At 41.2% G+C, this 23,042-nt stretch overlaps 1 protein-coding gene and 1 long non-coding RNA gene across 11 annotated transcripts in view; one reads left to right on the plus strand and one right to left on the minus strand.

Moving 5' to 3' along the window:
* The window catches only part of CELF4 (CUGBP Elav-like family member 4), a 696,490-nt gene that overhangs the window by 552,146 nt on the left and 121,302 nt on the right, over positions 1-23,042 (minus strand). The window lies entirely within an intron of this gene.
* LOC146425188 (uncharacterized) lies at positions 17,758-21,429 on the plus strand. Its single transcript, XR_014846785.1, has 3 exons — positions 17,758-18,352; positions 19,263-19,342; positions 21,030-21,429. It is a non-coding gene; the product is annotated as an uncharacterized LOC146425188 (long non-coding RNA).

The raw sequence follows: 23,042 nt of genomic DNA on the forward strand, positions 1-23,042 counted from the left end.
TTTACTCCTTTTTTGTTTAAAAGATTTATTTTCTGTCAGCCAGGGCCCTGATTTTGGTCTCCATAAAATTAGAGGCATAACTCCCATGTGCTCCAGGAGAAGCACAAGGCACACTCGAATTTGTGATGTATTGTCTCTCTCAACTAGTCACAAAATCCTTCACCCTCTTCCCTGCCTGAGGCTGCCCAGGTTGAGGTTTACATTGCTTGGGCAGAGTGCTGAGGGACAGAGGCTTTCAGAATAACATTTGGTATTTTCCCACCTTTGACTATACCTGTGAGAGCCAAAGGTAACTGAGTGAAAACTGAGCTGTGCTGCACCAGGTTTGCCAAATATCAGAGGCAGCACTACCTGGCTCTGATATTACCAACCAAGCCTGAAGCCAGGAGGAGAAAGATCATTCGTGATGGGCAAAGACTAGGTGAATTTTGGAAGCTTCCTTCCTCCCTTCTTGTTTGAATAGCAGAGGCTGTGCTTGCCTGGAGCTGCTGCAGTGGCAACCCATGGATTGTACTCCCTTATATCATCATTAGGCTGAAAAAGCATGTGATCTGTGCTCCAATTTAGCAGTGAGGATTGGATGGATGGCTCTGTTGATGGCAGGTACATCCTGGCAGCCCTACTGCAGCAGCAGCCAAGGGTATCTTGTACTCAGGTCAGAGCAGCAGATCTGCTCTCTGTGAAGGTTTGGGATGTGAAAGGACTCTGCAGCTCCTAGAGAAAAGCTGATTTGTTTGGGTGGGGATAGGTTGAGGAGGACATATTGAGTGCGTGGGACCTCACTGGGCTGTGCTCAAGTTACAAGTTTGTTCCTTTAAAGGGTCTCCAAAGGTCCCTCTCCAACAGCTTTGGGTGGCCTCCTGTCCTTCAGCTCTGTGAAGAACTGCTGGGTGCTGCTCTCACAGCTCACGCACCCCACTGCATTCAGCTCCCAGGGGAGACACTTCTGCAGCACTCTCAGGTCAGTGACACCAATCCCTGTTTGTTTAAAAAGAAGGACAGAATTTAATATGCAGCTCCAATAGTATTTAGTATTTTTCTGCGCCAGTGAATTGCTTGTCCCTGCTCTCTGTCCCATTGGCCCCAGGGAGTTTTGAGGAAAAGTGCAGTGATTTGCCCTAGTATAAATGCCTACATAAAGTCCTTGTTTAGAACTGGTTTGTGATAATAGCTTGGCCAAACTGGTCATCCAGGTGAAAACTGTGAAATTTTCTCCAAAACTGAGATACAGTTCTTACACTTGTACCTTTTTTTTTTTCTTTTTCTTTTTGTTTGTTTGTTTGGTTTCTTTTTACTAAATAATATTACCACTCTGAAGTAGCAGACAGCCAGGAAATCTGCATGTAGGTGCACAAATGGTGGAACTACTGAACAGTAATTTTCCCAGTCTTCCTCCCAGTTTGGATTCTCTGTTGTCAAAGTAATGTGCTTAATTCCAACTAAGGCTTTTCCCTCAGTGGGATTCAGGCTTTCCCTCCTCTATCCACAGCCTTATTTTCATTAGATTTGTAGGAAAGGAATACATTTGAGAGGGCTTATTCTAGAAAGGGAGGGAGAGAGAGGAAAAGAGAAAGACAGAGAGAGTGAGGGAGAGAGACCTGGCTAGTCAGTTCAACAGATTGAAACAAGGCAAGAATGGAAAATCCAGCTACAGTAAAAATGTTTAGGACCCATGTTCTCAGAAATCCATGCTTACGAGAGAGTCAAAAAGTATTCTGGTGATTTCAAAGATGTAGCTTCTTGACCTCTGCACGATAAAAATATTTACTCTCATTGTACTCACTTGTTAATAAAAAAAAGAAAAATATAGAAAGCAAATAGATTAAAAATATCAGTAAGGAAAATGGATGACAATTTAAACCAAAATAAATGTTTACACTGGTTAGCTGGTTAAGCTTCATACATTGGCAGCTCCTGAATCCTGACACTGCAGTCTCCTGACTGCTATACACACTCTTGTGTATTTATCGACTCCTTTTGTTACTGCACACACTGATCTTCTGGGTCTGGCACACTTTCTAAACAGTTTTGAAGCTCTTGAGCCTCATTTGCAAGCAGTGGCAGCATTATACATAACCATGGCTCTTCCTGCCCTTGTCTGTGAAGCACTAGAAAGTGGCATCAGGAGTGCAGCCACAGAGCCACAGGAGAAGTCAAGGCATCACTAAAGCAAGGAGGGCTGAGTCCTGTCTAGGATGAAAAGGTCTCTGTATGCCTGAGATGGAAATCCAGCTCCTTTCAAGACAGAACAGCCTCTGGCTGTACACAGTGAGTTCAAAGTGCTGCACTCAGACCTGTCATGACAAATGGAATTTATCTTGTGGGGGCAGCTCTATCCCCAGTGTCACTGGGGTCACACTGGGGAAGGATTGTGCCTGTGGGTGTGGCACCAAACTGGAGGCAAAAAGTACTGCTGCTAAGGAGCATGTGGAGAAATAAAAAATTCAGTGCCTCTCTTCTCTCCATGAAACTCCTCAAGTAAAACACTGTTTCCCTGTGCAGTGTAACAAAAATGACAGCAGCTTCAAAAGTTTTGTTTTGTCACTTTTTGTGACATCTCCTGTCTGCTCAATTATTCAGTGGCCAAAGGGACCAAACTTAGTCTGGTCTTGTTCTAAAGCTCATGGTCTGCTCTGCTGACCTAGAGAATAATCTTTTATTCACAGGTAGCTGAATGGCAAAGTTTCTGTTGAGACAGAGGCCTCCTAGAGCCAAAAAAAGTGCAATATTCTGGAGAGAAGCATCCTAGTATCACATTCCACATCTTGTTATTATCCAAAATAACCATAAAATCTTAGTTAACCCCACACACATTTGGTAAACAAGAAAATTAACCAAAATATCCAGCTGTGCTCTTAAATCACTGGGACACAGGAAAATCAGGTTCAAAATCTTGGTATCATCACAGGTTTTCTGTAAAACCTGTAAATTATATGAGGAAATTAATGTACATCATATGTTAGCTTGCACAGCTAGCTATTATTCTGGAACCCCACCAAGCAAACACAATTGCAATGCCTCAACACCTTGCAATTTGAGTTCAGGGGGCAAAATCAGGAGAAGATAAACAAGAAGGATAAAATGAGACAATGCCAAAAGAGTACATTGTGTATAAACCATTCCTCCTCCCATGCTGCTGTAGATTTTGTCTACATATTGAAAAAAACCCAGAATATCAGAAAAGACATTATCTGTTACTGAATGCTTACAGAACCACAAGCACAACAGATCACAACACCTAAGCAATACAAATACTCTTAACTCTTGCCAATGAGGCCTTTGAAAATATGTACCTGTTTCTCGATTTTACAAATTTAGGGAAACACACAAAGTATTGTGCTTCATGAGAGCAAAGATACATCAGCTGGTCTTCTCTACTCCACTATCCCTTCTATGCTGAAAAAGGGAGAAGCCCTTCTGTGTTGGAAATCTAATTCTTGTGCTCTGAAGGTGCTGCAGGGACCCCTAGTTGCTCATGTCAGTTCTCTGCCCCACATAAGCTATGTTCCTGCGGTAGATAGTGTGAAACCCTAAATATACACTTCAGTGTAAAAGAGACTTTCCTCTTCAAGGGAAACCTTAGCTACTTTACTGTGGCTAGCACAGGCTTTTCCCATGAGAATTTTCTTGTGTTTTATAAATAAAGATAAAGTTTGTATGTTATTAGAACAGTGTCCCAGAACTTGGACAGTGCAGGCCTGGCCAATCAGGCCTGGGGGAAGGCTTCTGACCGACCAATCTGGGTGACTTTTGAAAACTCTATATATATGATGAAATCAAAACAATAAAGATCATTCCTTCTTGCCACTGAGAACTGGTGCCTTCATTACTCTGCTAGCTGCTCAACAGCAACACTTTACGATTTGCCAGAATGACCATATTGCTAGGTGGGCAGAAGAGATGAAGGTCAGAAACTTGCTCAGGGCTAGGACAGCTGATGTTCTTGAGTATCTGAAGTCAGCAGCAGAGTAGGCTGTGGCTACTACAATATCCATGCACAGGAACATCTAAATGCACACATCTGTTTTTCATATGGTAAATGACTTACCTAGAAAACTTTCCAACTCGTTGCTTGCTTATTAGTTATGTTATACTCTTGTAAGTACTTGACAGGAATGTACTCACAGTTATTCTTAAAAGGCAGCTTTTTCTTTTTTCACCTACGGCTGACTTTTTGATCCATGCCACTGCTATCAGAGGTGAGCAGCAAATTTCTAATCAACACATTTAATCACACTGTCTCTTCAGAGAGGCCACTGTAGTGATCATGTAATCTCCTTTGTCTGGGTTCCTGGAAATTACTTGGAAAAACAATGGTTGCAGCTGCAGAAGTGCTGCAGAGTGAAGAGGGAAAAGAGGTGCTCCAGCCTCTTTCTCAGCTCCAGCATTTCTCCCTCAATTTAGAAAATGCAGAGGATCCAATTAGCAACACTGAGTATGGTTTCCAGAACTATTGATGGGGCTCTGCATGGAGCACTTCTCCCAGCTAGAGAAATAGCATATCTAACAAAAAATACAACCTATACCAGTAACAGGTTTATATTATATTGGCTAACTGGTGTTGGAGAGACTGAAGTCATCATTACTGTTGCTTAGGATTTGTCATGCTGCCATACCGAATGCACATTGGAGATTTCAATGGACAGATGTGACAGCAACTTAAAGGGGCACCAACTGTTCAATTTATCTCATTAACTTCAGGCTCTTAAGTAACCTGTCCTTCAGAAACGCTTCAAGAGATTTCATTGACTGCAGAGTGAACTGAAGGAGATTAGCTCCTAGCTTGACACCTCAGCTGGAGCAAATCAGGGACCAGCAGTCAAAGATGCAAGGCTGAATCACCAGTTCTCTTCACAGCTGTACTGCTGGCTACTGGTGAACAAGCCTTCCTTCACCCCACATCTCTGCCACCCCTCTCTACTCCTTCCCCCTACTGGAAAACTCCCAAAGGCAAAGGACATCTCAGCACATTCATGAGACACTTAACCCTGCAGGGTCCTGCCTCTCACTGAGCCCAACAAGCAATTATTGACGCATAACTTTACAATCTGAATTACTACATCACCAGCAGAACTCCTTTTGACAAGGCAACAGCTCACATTGAAAAAAAACGACCCTCTGAATTAGATGATTCTAATGGAAGTACAATCTTCCAGATCTGAGTAGAATATTAATATAAAATTGGAAACAGCATCTTGGTATTAGGAGTCTAGTCCCTAAGTTCACTATGTATTGAATGAGCAGAGATTGGCATAGCCAGATGGCAATTCAGATCCTAGGTAGGCTGAACTGACCCCTGGAAGTGTCTGTGAATATTAAGAGTTCCCTTTAATGATTTGGAAAGCACGTCTTAATTTATACTGAAGCCTCTAGCGTATTTCTTTCCTTTCCCACCCGCCTCAAAAAATGTTGACATAGAAGACACCAAAGCAGAAAATCCCCCTGAAGAACTCTAAAAAATTTACTTTTATCTTCTTCTATTTGAAGCTGTCTATGCAACAGATTGTTTTAACCCACTTACTTGCATTTTCTGAACAAAACCAACATTGCAAACTGAAATTTTATAATTCTAAATTTCAAGAAATAGATAAAAAACCACTTAAGTGCCATATAGTATAAAAAAAAAGGATAAATTCTGCATCCATTGACACAAATGTCAAGGGTCTCATTGTTTTGCAGGTCTCAGCTTTAAGTAGTACCTGCCACCACAGCAGTATTGCTGGAACTACTGTAAATGATGAAGGAGAGGAAAAAGAACATGAAATGAAGTTGTGCTTGCACTGAGATACCATTTTTCTCTGTTTCCACAGAGCATAACAGTTGAAGAGGGTAAAGCTGGACATAGGCCTATTCATATGAACAGCTGCTCCTGCTAATTACCTGTCGGTTTCTAAACTCCTCATCGGAAGACGAGGGAACAGCATTCCCACCACTGGAACTATTAAAAGATCATCTGCTTCTATCATCAGACCAGAAATGGAGGCTCATCTCACCAGGATGCTAGTAAGGATATTTAGGAGGGTACTGCAGCAGACAAGGATTCATTTACCTCAAATTCTGCCACTGTGTATCTGCCCAAGACTTCTTCTATTCCCACCTGCTGTGGTGGGAGATTCTGTTCTGAGGGTTGCCAGGACCAAGCTCCCATTTAGGGACTAAATATTCACAGATAGCATAGGAAGGCAGTGAGACAGGAGTGCATATGAACGGCCAGAGACACCAAATACGAATTTTGAGTAACAATTTTTGAGAGAGCAACACTGTCCTCCACTGGAAACTGACCCCAAGATGTTTTTTTCCTAGTCCCTTTGTGTGGGTTCTAAGTGGGAAGGAAAATCTCAGGCTTCTTGCTTTCATGGACCATTCACAATGGTGTTAAGGATTGCCACTAACATCAGTGAGGCTCGGATCAGGCTGGCAGCTGCTCTCCAGTCATTTGCACCAGCGACTGATTAAAACCCTACTTTAGGCAACAATTTAAAATCAGAGGGGTTTTAGGGAGATACTTCAGTCATCTTCTGGCTCAGATTTAAAAATATATCCAGTCTCATCCACTTTATGTAAAGAGCACACATCATGAAAAATGTAATCAGCTCTGTAAAATCTTAGTATTAGCCACTGTTAAAAGGCCACACTACTTTTGTTCATTGTCAATATGGGGTATGAAATCCAGCAGAGGAGAGGGTTGGTGGATACTATATACAATATGGATTTTTCATGCTGCCAACCATTAATTTATCTCACAAATTAAACACCTTTCATATTATTTTATTAGGGAAGTACCAACTTGCCATCAGTAAGGTCTTTTGGCAATGTAATTTATACATACTTTTTGCCCATCTGTTAGCACTAAGCCTTTCCATTGTTTTGGTGGTTTTTGTTGGTTTTTTTTTTTTTTATTTTTCTATATCCTCTTCCAATTCTCCTTGAAAATTGAAGGGGTAGGATTAAGTTATTTTTTTTAAGTAAGAAGTCACAAAGATATATGAAGATACCTTCAAAGAGGTAATAATACACTGGGGAATCCTTGCTACCAGTTGTTCCCAGGTGGAGGACTTTTCCATATGTTTTTTTAATCTCTGTATAGTTTACAATAATTTTTTGCTTCTTCTGTAAAAGTAAACTGGCCGAAGTATCACTTAGCTTCATTTCCTGAGACCTGACCGAGGGTCAGAGATTACCTTGAACTGACATCTGACATTAGCAAATAAACAATCTCCTCTTGTTTCCCACTTGGTGAATCAGCAGTCCCCATGCTAATCGTGTCGACAGGTTTTTGCTAAAGCAGAGGAAGGGGAATTCCAGGTTGACAAATAAGTCCCCGGAGAAATGCACCTGTCAGTTACAGGAGAGCCCACATTGCACCGAGGAGTCAAGAGCAACAGGACGGATCTGTGCTGCTGAAAGTGATATTCACAGGGTCACGGCAAGAGTGAGCTACACTGGGGCACACAGGATACCAGGGCAGCACAGAAACTGTTGGTATTATCCACCACAGGCCCCAGGAAGAAAAACCAAAGCAATGCATCATTTAAAAGCACAGCAGTGCAGACGCAGGGAGATGTGTGCTGGTCAGCTGACCTTTTGCTCCTTGTGTTGTTTCTTGCTGTGTTGCTATCCAACACCTACATAGCCTCACATCCCACTAGTCTCTAGTTCCCTGCTATCTGAAAACTTACCTCCACCCAGTTGTCCCTGGGAAAAAATGCTAAATCAACTGTAACTTTCTGCCCTTCTACAAAGTTTCTCCCGGAAATATTTCAGAAAAAATACCGTCTATATTTTTTCCCCACACACTTTGTCCAAATAGGGTCATTGCTTCCCCTCCTATGGAGAACACAAACCAACTGTTAGGACAGTTCTGAAACAGAACCAAGCATCTGAGGATTTAGTCTTGCAAGGAGGAAACTTAGAACCGCTGTGTTATTCAATGCGGAATGAAAAGGAGAGACACAAAGAGCACTTTTTTGCGACCTGCTGTGGAAAATATGTGTTTAAAAAGAGCCAGATGAAGGGAAACACAGGCAATTGGGGATGGGAAGAAAGTGGCCAAGTCATGGTTTGGTGTCTCTCTTTGCCTCTTCCTCTCTGCTCTCAGTAAGCTCCTTTCTCTCACACCAAGGCAAACTGGGGACCTGGCTGGAATTTGATACAACTTCATCCCACACCAGGAGCTGCAATGCTGAAGCTACAAAACACCTCTCTTTACTCAGATGAGATATCTCCATTGACTCCCCACTTTTGATACAGCTCTGGTTACTGCAGCACTGTTTGGGGAAAATAAGTACCACCCTGAGCTGGGGAGGTCATCTGGCTGACATCTCCTCCTCCCCACAGAGCAGGAGACAGTGCAGTCCTGAAACTGCAACATGGCAGGACAAGGCAGAGTGAAACACAAAATTAATAGCACAAGTATTGCCATTATCACATTAGCACAGGCTCCAAATCCTTTTGAATTACAAGACTAGCCTGGGATCAGCCTTCCAAAACAAGGCATGGAAAATCAGGGAATATACTTCCCCTAGCTGTCAAATTGTGCTCTTCTCTCAAGCAAAATGTAATTTTTGCTTTCAAAGAAGTGAAAAGGAAATTCCATGGGAAACAAGCATTTCTGTTTTAATAATGAAATTTACATCAATCCAATTTTACTCATCAAGAACAGAGAGGCTTTACGAGTGCCCTGAATTTCCAGTATTCAGGTGGCCACTGATGCTCAAATTAGCTCTGTTTCACAGCTGTTATTAGTAGTGCTTTGTGCCTGCTTCACAACTAACAAAACAGTTTTATATTAACACAGGGACCTAAATAGATTTGTCCATTAAACGCTAGTACATTAGACCCAAGGTGTCCCTTACAAGTGTCCCAGTGGAGTTTTCTAAACAATCTTGGCTAGAGCAACCTTGGGAGGCAAGTTTACTGAGAAACATCACTATTAATAATAACCCTTCCAGGGCTGAATCCAGGGTCTAACAGAGAGTTGTTTTGGAAGTGTGACTAAAGCTACACCATCCTAGTGGGAAGAGGGAAAAATAAACTGTTAGAAGTGAGATAAAGAAAAATAAAATCTCAGAAGAGAATGAAGTGATCAAATATTTAGATTCAAAATCCATTACATTACGTAAAATCTTCTTCCCCTCCCCCTGTCCCTGCATTGACAATGATATTGCAAAGGCAACAAAAGTATATTCCTGACAGATCTAAATAAGATTTTTATCTCTAGAGGGGAAGAGACTTGTTAATTTTTGGGTGGGTTGGGCAAAGCAATGAGATTCATATTGTTGTAATTATTAATTTCTTCAGCAAAGTGCTAAATCTCCAGGTACTTTACATATTGGCTAGATTCTTTTTTTGTATTTCCAGCAAAGCTATTAATTTAATACCATCTTCTCAAAGGAAAGAAATCTGAATGGAATTAAGGATGCATGATCACAGCCAGAAAAATGAGCAGAGACAGGAAGAGGGACAGAGAAAAAAAATTAAAGCTCTGGCAGTTTAGTCTGTTCAAGAACACCAGTGGAAAAGTGTTCTCTAGAATGTTAATTTGTGCTTATTTAGGTATATTCTCTATCCAGATCAAAGCCACTTTTTGCACTTTGGTTGTGGCATTAAGTAGATATTGGCTGCATCAGACCAAAAATATTCTATAGAAAGGGATTTTCTTACAAGATGGTATTATCTAGAAATATCATGAAATCATACCCAATTTGAATACAAATGCACATGTTTATAATTTCTGCCTACAATTCTTTTCTGAAAGGCTTTGATTCCTGCTAAGACACACTGGGATGAAGGAGTCTGTGACTGCAGATCAGCCCCCAGCCAGAGGAAGGAAAGCTGAAGAGCATCACTGGCAGGAAGTTATCATCACCATCTCCCCCTACACTGCAGCCCAGGGTGTGATCAAGCCTGATCCACATTCCTTTTGCCCTGACTGTGACCTGCTGTGACCCCCTATGGAAGGATGGATCATTATGGAAGGTCTGGGGCCACAGAACCAGTTTGGGAGGCCTGCTGGACAAGGGGACCACACTGCAACAATGCCTGTGCCCCACAATTTTCTGGACAAGTGCAGGAGAAGGAAAATCAGGGAGGTAAATCCAGACTCACTTCATCCAAAGCGAGTGCCAGGCTAGAGAAGAGAAATGTATCACATTAGGTGATGCACCAACAGCAGTTTGACACTTCTGGTGAATGTCTGAAAAAATCTTTAAGCCCCAATTAAGGGATTTGCTCAGCCCCAATTATTTTTTTGGTTTTGGTTTTGTTTTAGTGTACTGAAAATACCAAGCTGATTGTGCTGGGGGACAAGCCAAAAGGTTTTGCTTTTAATCTTTTATTTTCCTTTTTCCTTTCTTCTTTTTGCTTGCTCAGTGGTATTCATGAAGCATTACCACCTAGGGACAGGTTGCAAGGGGTTCAAATGTGATGATAGTTTCCATATCACTACCTGAGACTAGGAGAGGCCAAGAGGGAACGTGCTTCCTACTGAGCTTAATATTTTCAAGGAACAATGCCTGTTACAAACCTACAGTGCCGCTGGGCCCCAAATTCTCCTTTTATTAAGAATCAGTCAATGCAGCTCCACCTTGGGAAAATTCAGTCTCCAAGCCTCAGCCACGAGCCTTTCTCAGAAAAGGGGGCTCTTGCCATGCCTTTCTGGTTCCCTCCTTTGGCCTCACTGCAGCAGACCAGGATGTTAATTGGAAAAGCAAGGCTAATTAAAACCAGAGAGGCAAACGAAACTGTGGGGGGAGCGAAGGGAGGAGAGGGAAAAAAAGTTAAATTCAAGCCCATAATAAAGAATATTTCTGCCCTGCTGTTCCTAGGAGGGATCTCATAACAGTGGTGCAACAGCCCAGAGGCTACAAGGAAAAAAATTAAGCTACTGTGTATAACAATGAAAACATCAAACCCTTTGTGTACCATCAAAATGGAAACCAAGAAATAAAGTAAGATGCTAAACATGTGTTTGAAGAGCACTGAAGCATGCGGCATGTATTTGACTTCCACCTTCTGGGGAGTGCAGGGAGGCATGACTGAGATCTATTAAATCCAATGATGGCCAAATGCTCCGCAGGTGCAAACAGCTCCAGTCAGGGCACAAACCCTGAATACAGGAACACCGAATTTACAGAATGGTGCCACCAGGCAAACCAGCATCCTCGCTGGAGAGGAGAATCTGTCATCTCTTGGGAGAAGGAGCCATCGCCTTTCCTCTCTGAGGATACTCAGAGATGCTAAATATGCTCATCCTTCGACTCCACGCTTGGCTCTCTCACTCTGGGAGCAGCCTGGGATGCACCACCATGGCAGGGAGGTGCCTTTGCATGCAGGACAGCTTATCAGAAACCTCTCCTCACAAATGTGCCACCCCAGCTCCTCACAGCCGCCAAGGCAGTGCTGCACACAGCAGCTTGCTGGTGGAAAGCCAAGTCAGCAAGGCCCAGAAAAGGTGAGTAACAGGATTTAAAAGATCAGAGATGATTTTTTTCACCTCTCTCATTAAAGACCTTCATTATGCTTAATGTCTCCATGAATGATAAGATCCAGCTAAACCTCAGGTAATGCAGAAACTTTTCCTTTTTTTGTCTGGCAAGTCAAAGGGGTGGCAGAAGGAAATGAGAGGGCCAAGACTGATGTCCTCATTTCCCTCCTTGCACATCCCCTCCTCCCTTTCCTTCGGGAGACTTTCACATCTTTTGCAAGTTCCCAAGTGCCCTCATAGAGTTGTTAACCCCTTTGCTGGCTTCACACAGAGCCTGTTTTCTGCAGGTCATTGGATGCTCCACATCCCAACCTGTACTCGTCAAGGAAAAGCTTGTGGCAGCAAATATGGAGAAGGTCATATTCCTGACCATTTTCTTTTCAGCAACCCAGAGGTGACTGCCTCCTTCAGAAATACAGCTTGAGACTCATTTTAAGGCCATTCAGACACAAGGAAATTTAAACTTTCTCAAATAAATCAAAAGCCTGTAGGAATATAATCAAGTTTCTCAATAAACGGGTAGAAAAGACTGATTTTCCCCTACAAGACCACTTTCATTTCAGCTGAGAAACAGACCTGAATATTTGAAACACTCACAAAATACCAAAAGGAAAACACAGCATACAATTCCTCTTTTTTTTTTTCTTTTACTCTCAAGCTCACTTTTGTATTAGCTTAAAGATTTACCTCATTAATTGGCTGTAAGGAGGAACACCATTCACAAGACATTTAGCTACTGGGACTAGAGAAAAAAAGAAGAAAGGTAAAACAATATATATTGAGAGATTGAACACTACTTTGCATTACAAGAGGCTTTGTGGTGGGAGGGTATAATAACTTGAAACATTTCTGTCCCCACACAGTGAAATCGCCCTTCCCCAGCCTGCTTCATCAGCTTACAAAGAGTTCCTGTTTCTAAGGGATTTTGACCTCTCTCTCTTTGTTTCTTCACCAGGATCACAGTAAGTGTGATAGGACCTTAAGGACAAAGAGAGGAAAATAAATAAAAGAAGGCAAGGACAATTGCAGAGCGGCCAGTGTTAATGTCACCATATAAAGGGTCTGTCAGCATTTCCATTAGAAACTCCTATTTTCAAAGGTTTATAACTTGGCCATAAAAATTCACTCTGAGCAGCAGCTGGAAACTTGGCAAACAAAATCTCACTCAGCTTCGATTGATTTTTCTTTTTCTTTCTTTCCCCCTGTTCCCCATCCACCTTCATCCTCTATCTCCTCCACTCCCCCCTTCTTTTATCCTCCTCCTAGACAGTAACTTTGAGTTGATTTAACCAAAGGATGCAAGAACAGGCATCCCGTTACATGTTGTCAGATGCACTAACACTGCCCACTTTTTGCCTTTCCTGGTCCCTAGCGCTTTGTTTATAAGGCCTAAAATCTTTTGGGGCTTTTGCTTTGCTTCCTTTTTTTATTTTTTAAATAAAGCATTCTCTGGCATTTTCAAGACAGAGCTCCACTTTGAGCTGACTGGAAGTACCATATATCAATATATCAGTGCCCCCACAACTTCTTTGAAGAGAAATAATTAATTAAGAAGGAGCTTGTCAGGAAAGTGTGTGCTGCAGTCAGTCCTTTGTGGCACGTGAAATCTGGTCAGAAATGTCAGGATAGCTCAGCTAGAAATAGGAAATGCTGTGTCTTCTGGTTCGTGCTGGTTTTGACCCACCAAATCCCTTCTCCTGTCATACAAAGGGCTCATCTACATGGGATGTTTAAGTGAATATGACAGCAGCCATCTTGGCTGACACTTGAGAGCAAACTGGAGACTCTAAGCATGATGCTGTGCAACTTGAATTAAATTGCCAAGGCGGACGGACCAGGCACGGAGAGGGGATGCATAACATATGCTGAACAGCAGGAAGGCAGCTCTGTAGGTGTAAGGAGTGACTTGAATTAAATGCAGTTTGCCCTGGTACAAGTCACTCCCCCAACAGCAGCTCTGAGTATTCACAGGTAAAGAGAATGAGAGGAAGGAGGAAAGGGAAAGATGTGCATTGCTGTGATTGGATAGGGAGATTGCAAAAGAGGTCCCAGAGAAGGTAGGTTTAATGTGATGCCAAGCAAACAAACGTTGTGAAAGCAGAACAAGGAGACTGAAAAGTGAGGCATGGAAGGCTGAGGGTTCAGGTTCAGAAACATCCCCACGTTTGAGATGCTTCTCTGAACTGAGTCAGCAAAAAGAAGATGATGGGGAGGCACTGGCCTCTGCCATGAGATTTTCCATCCCAGTTTTCAGTGGCAGGAGCGAAAAATCATGCACAAAATCAAAAACAAAAGAGAGATTAAATATGAGGAGAAAAAGACAAAATATTGATGGTCTGAATTTTGGGATGTCTAATATCTGTATTGGGGGGGGGGGAGCTGCATTCATGCCTGCACACTGGGTGTTGAATTCCACTGAGTAGTTTTTTTTTTTTCCACCACGTGTCACAATATAATTCAAGCTGGACGAAGTGAGATGACAAGACCAAAATAACCACAGTATGATTTATGGATCACCTGAAATATTCAGTGCACTCTTTCTATTTTTACATTAATCTAAGAAAAATAAACAATTATATTAGAAGCCCATAAGGAAATTACATCAGTGCAGAAGTAGCCTCTTTATACTATGATCTCATTTTTCAGACTCTGCACAAAGAATTATCTTTAGAGTGAGGCATCTTCCTCTGCTTTGTTTTGCATGTTAAACTGCCTAAGAAAAAAATTAGGGCAGTGTCTCTGTCTTCCTCCAAGTATTTTATATTTCTGCATCAGTTAAACACGAGAAGTGAGTTTAGATGTGAATGGTTCAAAACTGAATCCAAGCTCTTTCAAAATTAATGTTCAGGATGTTTTATCTAAATTCCATACAATCATGTTTTGTCAATGTCCTAAGATATCAACCTACTTGCTCAGTGGCTTAGGATTTATCCAATAGAACATATGAGCTCATCTAATTCAAACTTGTGTGTCTTGAATACCCCAAATGCAACAGAGATAACAGTACTTATCTATCCTTTGGAAGAAATGCTGCAAAAAACTGGTACTTTAAAGAAAAATTTTAAACGTCATCATATTGAATGAGAAGACAAATTTAGTTAAAAATCTTATGCTTACATTTCTGTCAGAGTGTGTAAGCTCAGCAAATGCATGTTTTCCCCTACTAGGGTAGCGGTGTCCCCTAGCAGCAAAAGAAAGGGCAAGCAAATAAAATGTCAGAAGAGAACTGGGGCTGCAAGAAAGCTCACAGAGAAAAGAAGGAGCACAGTAATTAGGAGAAGGACTTAGGGAAACAGTTACATCATCCCATGGAGTAAGAGATCAAGTGGAAAGGAGAGGAACCAGGAGAGACTTTGTTTTTGATGTTTTTAATTGATGCAATGCATGGCTGATGCCTGAAGATTTGCTACCAGTTTTGTTATTCTAATTAGCGAAGTGTACAGACAGGCAAACCAACATCAAAACCCTGATCCATCGCCGCAGACCTCAGGCAGCTTCGGCAGCAACTGAGGAGATGCGTAAAGCACCGTGACACCAAACACCTACACACTGAAAAGAAAGGGATTTATGGGCTGGTGTGCAAGGCTGGCAGGGACACTGTCCCCTGTTGTGGGATGGAGGCACCTCTGGTGAGCTACAGCTTGAGCAGAAGAAAAGCAAGACTTAGCACAAGCACACATCCACTGGATTAATCCTGCACTTGAGGGGGAAGGGGGTGTTTGCTTTTTTTTTTTTTGACAGAGCTTCATGAATATGTTTGATATGTAGATATAGATTTATATCAGTTCAGGTAGGCTAAGTAAAGTTACTGGATAAGAGAGGCTAAGGAGGTGTATGGTTAGGGATTAGAGTGTGGTGATAAATGGTAATATGCTTTTGTAATTAAAGCAAATCTTATGTTAAAAAGGACTGGAGTCTGTTTGACTGGTAGATAGGGGTTTGGGTCTATTTACAGTCCAAAGGCACATTTAAACTGCTGAATCTCACAGTTCCAAGTAGATCCTTTGGCTGTGTGATAAGTGTGGTTTTCATTTTCTTACTGACTCCTCCTTATTCAGGGCACATCCTGGTTTCTGAAGGAATGAGTTTTTTCTTTGTGATTGCTATCCAGAAGTTGAGCTTGGAAAATGTGACCTAGTTCTGCAAATATTTGACCTCTCTATCCCCTGCACATCCCATCCTCACCTTCCTCCATCTCTCCATACAAACTGCCAGCGAAACACTTTCCTCATGGTGTCGTCTCTTGTGGGGTAGGAAAACAGCAGCACAAACCCAAAAATGGCACACAAAAATTAGGAGTGCGATATTTTTTCTGAGGGTATTCACTTTACTCTTCACAAAATGGCTACCCAGCTATAAAAACATCAGTGAGGGATTTAAGTATATCTCATATATATATATGTATGTATATATTTGTATATCAAGACAAAATAATCTTGGATATAGCTGGGTATATCACAGTCCCAAGAAAATGACTTGAGGCATTGCAGCTATGTAGGAAGCTAATCTTGGTATCATATTATCCCAATTACCAGTTTATTATTTCTTCCGCTTCCATTCAGAGATGGATTTTCCAGTCTGATAAAGCATATGCCAACTTGAAATTAGGAACTGGAGCTATTCACATGTAAGAGTTGGACCTGAAAATCATTTTTTAACGTCTCGAGTTTGGAATTATTTCAGGAAAAATGAACAGTTTCCATAATCAGTTTTTCTTCGGTTTGGTGGGTTTTTTTGGAGGAAGGGGACTGGGTGGGGTGAAGGGAAAATATATTTTGCTAATTCACAGAATTCTTCAAATCAAAACCTATACAAATTCCTCTAACAACAATCTCCAAACTCTGCAAAGGTCTCCTACTCCCTGTCACCCCAATCTTCCCACCATTCCGACTTTTTTCCCCCCTTTAAATGTCTTCATGAAATTCCATTTATTTTGTTTAAAACCTTCATCTCACCCCTCTCCCTGAACAGCACTTCCCTCACATAAATACCACAAAATGCTGAATGTATTTTTTCTCTGAGGAATCGTTTAGACCACTGCTAAAGGTACAGCACGACATTCAAGTTGTTCTAATTTCTCTGAATTCAGGCTAACTTGTAGCACACCACTCCCAATTCATCTTGCAGCTGTAGCTAAACCCTTTCCAGGGCCCTGTGCAGATACGAATGCAATACCACAAAATGTGGCCATTGTTGTACCCAAACCTGAGCACATTCCAAGTTACTCATGCCTGTGGGCACATGGACACATATGCAACACATTCTCAGTGCATTGTTAAGCACCTTTTAATCAAAGCCCCTAAATTATTCTATACAATCTTTTGATCACCTCCTAAAGAAAAAAAAAAAAAAAAAACCCACAACAAAAAAACCAAACTGAAAATGAAGTGTCCTGACACAATCATTTTCAGTGGAAACATTATGACCTAGGAGACCAGCAGAGAGTGTAGGATGGAGACAATGAATTTCAGGCACAGTGATGCCAGGTGACTTCCCTTTCTGCAGCCAAGGCACTCAAAAACAGAGCTGCAAAGAGTTATCTGACCTCTGAGAACCATGCCTTAGACACAAGACCTTATGGACACAATCACACACTGCTGGCTTCTCTGCCTGCAGCCTCCCTCTACCTTTTCCCCCAGGCAAAAAGCATTCAGGGACATAACCCCATTAACTTACTCTGGGGAAATTCTGCATTCCCAAAATGCAGATCGCAATGAGATTCCTTCCCAAAACAGAAAGTTCACAGGATCCCTTGGCACCTATAATTTCACACACACAAAGGGAAAGAGCAGGAGAACGCAGCTGTATTCACCAGCTCAGATTATTATAATTTTAAAAAAAAAGCCAAAACAAAACCCAAAGGCCAGCCAAACACATTCTGGACATCCACATTTGTATGGTTTATAGCAGGTGCAAACCTGGAGGACATTTTAAAAAAAAACAACAACAACAACAACAAAACATCTAGGTCTCTAGAAGATATGTCCTGAGCTTAATGTCTTTTGAATAAAGTTGTTGTCTTTGCTACTCTGCATTTACTCTGTAAATCATCTTTCCCAAGAGCAGTTCTTCACTTTTTTACCTCCTCATCTTTCTGGTTTTTTTCCCCAAAAATGGTTAAGCCCTTGACCATCAGTTCCCACTGAAACTGGTGTCACCTGTGGCAATTTATACAGATACCAGGAAAGAACTTCATTGATTATGATGTTTCCCATGCTTTACTGCATCACTATGGGATCCATGAAGAGTTAAACTGCTCTGCTGGAAAGATGTGTAGCTAAACCTGTGTGGGAGTCTAATATATTCGCAGCCTCAGATGAGTTATGTGTGGCATCTCACAAAACCCCACATTATTCCAGAGCCACACTCACAGCAAACGTGTTTACCTACGGCACAACCAAGTGGAGCACAGCTTATAAAGTGAAAATTCTGTAGCCTACTGTGACACAATGAAAGGCCTTCACATCACCTGAGTAGACCCAACCAGCTCAGGATGGTGGGCTCAGAGCAGGCAGTGAATACATCTGCTCTAGGTAGCTATCAAAAGCTTCTTGTTCCTGTTGGCTACTGAGGGTCATCAGTCTGGAACTATTTTGGGGTGTTCTGAGTATCCATTCCTGCAGCTTCCATTCCCTCTACAGTGAGAAGGCTGCCTGCAGCAACTCCTGGCCTCTCCTGCCCACTGCACCAAGGAGCTAGGTGGAGCAGCACTGACTGCTCTGGGGTGCAGAGGGTCAACACCCAGCCTGGAGACACAGCACTCCAAGGAGAGGCCACCACAGCACACACTCACCATCCTGAGTGCAGAAACAGTGTACGTGAGGATGGCTTCCCGCAGAAACACAGGAAGAGTTACCTAAAGGTTAAGTGACTTATTTCAGAACTTGATGCATTTACAAGAGACATTTAACGCTAGAAAACAGTTCCTACTTCCTCCTTAATAGGAGCAAAAATTACAGGCTCATTCACCACCCTGAAAAGATGCTGGAAACTCTAACCCTGGAGCAGGGTTTCCTTTTTCTTGGCTATGATTTTTTTTTCCCCTGACACTTCATTAAAAATGGGTGGTTGTAAAAGGAAAGGCAATGGAGAAGCTCTGGTGCTTCAGCATCCTTAAGAACAGCAACGTCTTTACAAATTTCTGTATTCAACTCAATTAATATGGAAGTGCATAGGGCCAGCAATTTAGGTGTGGGTTTATGTACAGCTAGATAGATGCACATATCCTCACAGTACACTTGCATGTGGATATATATTTATCTATGTGTGTATATATATATATATATATATATATATATATATAAAATCTTCAAGACAGATAAAATGCACACAGCTGTTAGCAGCTGAAACGGGCCTTAATTACACTCAGGTTGTCATGGTAACATCTGACAAGCTTTGCCTTCCTGGATGGGAACGTTTGCCCTCTTGGAGTTTCAGTGTACCAAGAGAGAGGTTCTAAGGAAAATTAGAATAAATCACACAACTTTCCCTGGCCTTTGTGTCCTCCTGACAAGGCAAAAGGACTAGGAAAGAATATTGCTCCACAGGCTTGACACATCAGAACAAGGCAAAAAGCAAAATTAAAAAGTACAGGAATTTAAGGGATAATGGCACTTAAAATACTTTGTTTTGCTGAGAACTAGCATCCAGCCTAAGATTTCAAAGCATTACCGTCATTATTTTTTAACATTTTTAAGGCATTATTAATGTCAATAAGTCTGCTACATGAAATCATCGCTGGTAACATCTAAGCTTTTATTTCTTTTATTCAAGTTAGGTGGCTAATGGAGGAGGATGTTACCCATTTCATCCATCATCTTGTATCAAACCAATGACACAGTCAGGAAGGGAACTTAGGTCAGCTCTAACTATGAGTCCATGCTCTGCTTAAGGGCAGCTGGTTTAATGTCTATTCACTGATGTCTCTTTGTCTCAGCTCTTGCCTTTCTCTTTGGGGGAATAAAATAATTGTTTTCCCTTCAAATGCCTTACAAAAGTAATTATTCCTATGAATAAGCTGTCCAAACAGCTTCCCCCTCTTCATCCTTCCCATGTCTTAAAAAAAAACAAGCCAAACAGAAGAAAGCATACTAAAATCACCACACATCAAGGCTACTTTAAGCCATCTGGCTCACATACAGGTTTTTCTGAATAGCTGGAAAAATAGCGGCCCTGTGGTGCACAACATCAACAGAAAGCATCCATCTGGTGAGAGTGGCTCCAGCAAGTTCAGGAATCACAGAGTGGGAGTCAGTGATCTGAACTCCAAGTTCGAGTTACTCAACCTAGACTTCTTTTATAGGCACTGCAGACCAACAGGCAGAGGTCAATGTGTCTCTGAAGGTTCCTGTCCCTTTCCTGGCTATAAAAAGGGTCCAAGACAGCCCAACCATGCATGGACAGTTGGCTTTCAAACGTTGTAGAGCGGGCAAGACGAATCTCCTTGAACAGCTCTGCAAAAGCCAACGCACAACAAGTGGCAGCTCTGCTTAAATCACGCAGATGTGGCTCAACAGCTCTTGCACAAAAGGATGTTAGCAATGCAGAATTCATGTGTTTGTACAGCAGGCCTCCAAACACTGCTGTAATACATCTAAGAAAGAAGAACTGAAAATCCTAATGAAAGCAAATTTGCATACAAATGAAAGTTATTTTTGCACGCACTATTCCCCCACCTCCAGTTTCATTCTTTCCTCAGAACCTCAAGGATGCATAAGACACGAGGAATTACTGCTGGACAGAAACCTTGTTTCCATTTCCCACAAAGAGAACAAACTGCAGAATTTCTCACAAAATGTGCTTGGCTATTTCTACGCACTGATGAGTCTAAGGAAAAAGAAGGGGACAAAAAGGCTTATATTTTTTTGTAACTTAAAAGGGTGGCAGAATAGCGTTTCAAAGTGGAAAGTCAAAATGCTTCAGTTCAGAACACTGAAGTGGAAATGAGAAAAGGGGTAAACCCTCTGGGCCTCCCCCAAAATTTCACAGGGCACAATACTCTAAAAGGTTTTATAGCAAAATGGCATTTTTACACTAAAACTTCTCTTTAAAGCCAAAAAATATGTTGATTAAAAAATTTATTATTCTTTTTTACTGAGCACTGAATGTGTGTTATTTTGTCTCTGAAGGATTCTCACATATTACCTTAGAGATTTTTGCATCATCCTTTCCTAGGAACCTATGTTTCTAACTTTCACTCTTCTCTCTCTCCTCCTCCCCCACTTTAATTTTATTATTATTTTTTTCTTTCATTTCATAAGCTCTTAGCTTTTTAATATGAGAGCCTTTTATTTCTATAAAACTGCAGCTGCTTTCATTTAGTTTTATGGATTTAATGTATTTAGAGGTTCCAAGAGAAGCTTGGAGCTGGCGGTATTATCCAGACATTTGCTGCTTAGTGCCTTTTCTAATGACAAGACTTATCTGATTCAGAACATTTCATATCTGTAGAAAAATTAATTCTCTCTCCCTTTGTCTTTAGGCCTCAAGATTTAATTTGTTCAGGGGATTCTTTCAAGCACTTTTTTTTTTTTTCCCTTTGCAGATACCCTGATGACTTACTTCCAATGCTGAAGTTGTTCTTCCTGCTGGCATTTCAGTCTGAACCATTTGCAACTTGGTGCTTGTGTGCCTTCCCATCACCACAGCATCTGAGCCGCTCTCAGTGTTTAATGTATTTTGTCCTCCTGCTCTGGGAGGTAGAGGTTGACACTCTCTCCATTTTACATACATGGAAATGAAGCCAAGAAGGAACCAGAGTTTGTATCCCTAATGGATCTGTATTGATTTCAATATGAGTCAAATAGTCATAGTCAAATAGTCTCAAATAGTCTTCTGAATGTAACCCAAAGTGGTTTAGTCTAGGCTGAACAGGAATTTTCTGAAGGAATGGAAGTGAACTTGGGCAGGACATTAAGGCCACAATCTTTCTATGGGTACCCCACACTAATGGGGTATGATTACCCCACGTCTATGGTATGATGTCCCTGGAAACAATGTTTATGCCAAGCCAAAGAAAGACATCCATCAGAGAAAATCAGTGAATGAATGGCTGAAACTTTTTTGGACATCAGCTTTCATTCTGAGAAACACAGTAAGGAGAGTTGTGTCATTTACGACAACTCCAGAGACAAAACTGGATGAGCTACAGCTGTCCCATGCTGGTTGCAGGTGAACAGCATGTGAGGAAGCCTATCAGTATTCAAAAAACCCCATGTTCTTTTTGTAGGTTGGATCATTAAACAAGTATATTCATTTAAGACTACTTTGTCCTCTCATCAGAGTAAGCCAAGGACAGCAGCAGGATGCTAAGGCATGGACCAAGACTTTGCAATTACTGAAACACCAATTTAGTTATCACTTGCTATTACTCTGTCACCTCTGTTGCACAGGAGAAAACTGCACCTGTTCAGAAGCACACTTATTATCCATATCTATTTTCTCTATTTCATCTCTCTGCTTTTTGTCCTCTGCAATAACTCCTGAGGACCTTTAGAAGGCCTCATACTAGCCTTCTTCTTCACCCCATCTATTAACCTGATCAGCAATGAAAAAGTTCATTGCAATATTCATACATCATTTTTAGGCTTTATGGTTAATATCCCTTAATACATTTATGGGGAATTTACGCCTTACAGAAGCACCATTTCTAATCACTTAGGACAGTTCACTGTCCTTCTTAGAGTTAAACTCTCCCTGCATTTTTCTTGCAATATTAAGAACTAGACCACTGATCCTTTATGTACCTTTTACACATATTTTTTTTGCCCACCCTGTTGAAAAAAACCAACAAAACAAAGAAAATCAAACCACCATACATATATTTAAACATTATTGGTTTTGAAATCTAAGCCTGAAAAATGTTTGTATTAAAAATTGACAATAAAATCAGTTGTAATTAGATCTGAATTTAAATTTCTGAAGTTGTGTAATGATTGTAAGAACAGTATTGAAGAAATAAGAAACAAACCTTAGGATCAGATGACAAACTTTCTCCAAAGTCATCAAAACTTTTATGGGTATCTTTCAAGTCCTTATTATAAAAATAGAAACCATACAGAGATCTGATTTTGAAGTGACTGGGAATGGGATGGGGTCTAGAGACCAGAACACAGAAGACAACAGCAAAATAAAAGTCAGTGCCTTCCCCACTCCCATTAAGACTTCTGGAAAGTTAAAATTTAAAATATTGAGAATACAAGACTGACTGAGAAGGAAATACATTCTCATGTTTTTGCTTCCATTTCTTCAAAGATCTGCAGGCAGGGGGGGAAACTAAACTCCCTATATGTCAGAAACCTGTCATCCTTATCCTTTTAAAGCTCATATTTATGAGACATTTCAATAAAATGAAGAGGAAAAGATTTGCTGCTTTGCTAAAGAACAAAGCCACAAAAAATACCTTCATGTTTACATACCATAAGGCAGCTAAAGGGCACCCCTCAAACCCTACTAAATGCATTCCCATGCACCTACTTTCAAGACTTTTGATGGAAAAGCTCATAAAAAGCTTGTGTTGTATGAATTGATGGGGCAGGCTAGTTGTAACTGCATGTGG

The sequence above is a fragment of the Lichenostomus cassidix genome, chromosome Z (assembly GCF_008360975.1).
Source record: "Lichenostomus cassidix isolate B80296 chromosome Z, HeHo_3.0, whole genome shotgun sequence".
NCBI classification, from domain to species: Eukaryota; Metazoa; Chordata; class Aves; order Passeriformes; family Meliphagidae; genus Lichenostomus; species Lichenostomus cassidix.